The 3570-nt window shown below is 48.9% G+C and overlaps 1 long non-coding RNA gene across 1 annotated transcript in view; it reads right to left on the minus strand.

The window, feature by feature from the left end:
- LOC145658818 (uncharacterized) overlaps positions 1–3056 on the minus strand; it is an 85641-nt gene extending 82585 nt beyond the window's left edge. Inside the window, exon 1 of the long non-coding RNA XR_014124728.1 lies at positions 2883–3056. This is a non-coding gene — a long non-coding RNA (uncharacterized LOC145658818). The remainder of the gene's footprint in view (positions 1–2882) is intronic.
- Positions 3057–3570: the final 514 nt, after the last annotated feature.

Raw genomic sequence — 3570 nt, forward strand, 5'->3', positions numbered from 1 at the left:
AAGCAGGAGAAACACACCACACACTCCATGACTGCCCTAGTTAGGCTCATGCGTCCCATCACGCCCTCACCCCCACCTCACCCACCCAGCACCCCCACCCCACCCACTCCACCTAGCAACCCCCACGCCTAAATAAAAAAGCAAAGAAAAAAGCCCCCCGTGTTCTCTGCACTGTGCTCTCCCCCAGGGCGCTTCTGCTTATTACATATTCAGTGAGAGAGCAAGAGAGCCCCCCCCACCCTAATCTCACACATGAAAGGGGAGACACGGTGGAGTCAAGATGATTCTCTGGCTCACGGGGGACATGGAGAAGAGAACCAACTCCAGGAAGCAAACCAAGGAGGAGGCGCAGCACGCACCCTAAACCCTCCCACACCCTCCTCCTGTTCTCCCTAGCCAGGCAGGGCCAGGCCCAGGGGAGGCTGTGGAGCTGCAGGGGGCTGGAGCTGCTCCTTCTGGGGGATGACCGCTGTAGGGGAGCTGTAGGGGAGGAGCCATAGAGGAGGAGCTGTAGGGGAGGAGCCGTCGGGGAGGTGCCGTAGGGGAGGGGCCGTAGGGGAGGAGCCGTAGGGGAGGGGCCGTAGGGGAGGAGCCGTAGGGGAGGAGCTGTAGGCGAGGGGCTGTAGGGGAGGAGCCATAGAGGAGGAGCAGTAGGGGAGGAACTGTAGAGGATGGGCCGTAGGGGAGGAGCCGTAGGGGAGGCGCCGTAGGGGAGGAGCCATAGAGGAGGAGCAGTAGGGGAGGAACCGTAGAGGATGGGCAGTAGGGGAGGGGTCATAGGGGAGGAGCTGTAGGGGAGGGGCCGTAGGGGAGGGGCCGTAGAGGAGGAGCCGTAGGGGATGGGCCGTAGGGGAGGAGCCGTAGGGGAGGTGCCGTAGGGGAGGCGCCGTAGGGGAGGAGCCGTAGAGGAGGAGCAGTAGGGGAGGAACCGTAGAGGATGGGCAATAGGGGAGGGGCCGTAGGGGAGGTGCCGTAGGGGAGGAGCCGTAGGGGAGGGGCTGGGAGATCATCCCTATCAAGGTGGCCTGTATGTGTCAGGGGCCCTGCTCTGTCCTGTCAGCCTGTCTAGCCCTGTGCTGTGAGATGCAGGTACAAGTCCGTCAGCGATTCTGGAGACGTGTGACTAGATCTTGGATGTCATAATGGATTGTGATATAGATGGAAGCACTTAAAAGAAAATTAAAGAATACAATTTATATATTTATGGTGTGAGAGAAACATTAGAAACACAGTAAAGCCTTTTACTTCAGTCATTGGTTTGATGTGTAAATATATTCAGGTATACCAGATTGAACTATTTACTACTCCGTCAGCCAGGAGGCCCGGAGCAGGGGTCCGTGCTATCTCCGGCCCACACTGGAGCTCTGCCTTTACCAGCACCTTCATCCTGCTTGCAGAAACTCGCGCTCGCGCGAGAATGTTCGCAAATGTTCCTTTGCCTCCATCTAACGCCGAAGTTTAAAAAGAGATTTCTGTGATTTAAAACAGTGTTTTGATAGGATATGAAGGGAAAGATATTACCGCGCGTGTCATCCAGACCTGCAGAATGCGTGAATGCGTCAGAGACCGTCCGCGCGCCCGCGGTCCCAACAGATCACACGCACGCGCCATGTTAGACATTCGGTAAGACGCAGAAACGGAAGAAGCTCCACGAGGGACACGAGCGAAACATTACTAACAAAAGCAGTCGAGTGAACGCACGCGGCACAACAACTTCAAAGGCAAATGAAAAACGTTGAACACAAAACTAAATACACCCGGCGCGTGCCGAACCCTCCCCAAACGCTGCTCACTCCGGCACGAGGCCATTCCGCCTCTTAACCGCGTCACACAAATCACACGCGCCACCAACGGGCCCGTAACCGTGCATTACCGCGTGCACCACGCATTTGCATATTCATTGAGATATCAATTATTTAACACTCACGGCACAATGAGAATGTGCATTTACTGACATAAAGTTCCATATTCCGAAAGGATTACAATGACTTCTCATGATTTTATGCTTATGTTATTGTCTGGAACAGATAAGGATAAAAATAAAGATTTATGCGCGTGTACAAATCTCCTATTACGCACCGAGAGAAAGGAGCGGAAGACAAAAATATTCTTTGGATTGTCATCACATTCCATCCAGGATTTCTGGATACTATCCTTGTCTAGGTTTTGGAAACATGTCCTCTTTTATTTAAAAATGTACCCTTTTGGGATATTTTTAATATTTTAAATATTTTATTGTCGATCTTCAAATGAGCTGATATATATATATATATATATATATATATATATATATATATATATATATATATATATATATATATATATATGTGTGTAAAATAAATCTTTTGGTAACATAGCCACTAACTAACTAACTAAACTAAACTAACACTAACTAAAAAATAAATTAGTAGAAAGTAGAATGAGCATATTACTGAAGTATTTCAGTTAAATCTCGCAACAGCCATTTTAATTATTTTTAATTAAAATATGTTGAATTAAACATTTTCATAATTAAATAAGAAATGTATACAAAAATCAGAATCAATATTTGCAAAACATATTTTCATTGCATTAATGAAAACTGATCTGACCTGCCTGTGGCGTGACTAATCGGATCTAGGACAGAGCTCTGTTCCAGTCAGGCTTCTTTTAAAGAGAACACACTAAGCCCCTTTAAACACACACACACACACAGTAATGTTAGGACACAAGTGGCAGGAATAAGACTTCCTCACTCTTCTTCGAGTGTGCAGAGCCCTCCTCTCTTCTCTGCACCTCACCACTGTCCTCAGATCTCTCTCACACACACACACACACACACACACACACACACACACACACACACTGGTACAGAAGGGCACAGAACAGATGACCGTACTTACAGTGCAGCAGACGTCCTGTGCAGATGAGCACTAGTCTCCCCTCCCCCACAGTTCTCCACTCTGTCTCAGACACACCACTTCAGCCGGCCACTCGGCAGAGTGATGCCGTAGCAACCATCAGCGTGGAGCCAGCCGGGGCTGCTTGCATTCTAATCCCAGCTCCCAGCACACTCAGGTCGGATCGGCTGGTCGAACCCTCGCACACTCCTACAGACACGGTCATACACACACATGCTCACACACACGCATGCTGTCTGTGCTGCTCTGTATCTACTTGCCAAAGACACAATCAATAGAGAAGGGAGCAGTATTTTATGATTGGAGAAGTTGTTGTGTTTTTTGGTGGTGAAATTTATTATTTAGTATCTGAACCTTCAGCTATTCAGTATCATTTATTCATAAAGTCCCTTTTTGCCAGAAGGAAATGGATACAGCTGGAGAGAGAGAGAGAGAGAGGGAGAGAGAGAGAGAGAGAGAGAGAAGAAAGAGGGAGAGAGAGAGAGAGAGAGGGAGAGTGAAAAGAGAGAGAGCTAGAGAGGGGGAGAGAGACAGAGAGAGAAAAGAATGAGTGGGGGGGTAGAGACTATGTGGGGGGGTAGACACTCTATGAGGGGGCGGGGCTTGGATTAATGATATTGATCAGATGCTGTCTTGAAGTAATGAGAGAGTCTGTGCATATGATTGACAG

The sequence above is a fragment of the Electrophorus electricus genome, chromosome 7 (genome assembly GCF_041902795.1).
Source record: "Electrophorus electricus isolate QZ-2024a chromosome 7, ASM4190279v1, whole genome shotgun sequence".
Taxonomy (NCBI): Eukaryota; Metazoa; Chordata; class Actinopteri; order Gymnotiformes; family Gymnotidae; genus Electrophorus; species Electrophorus electricus.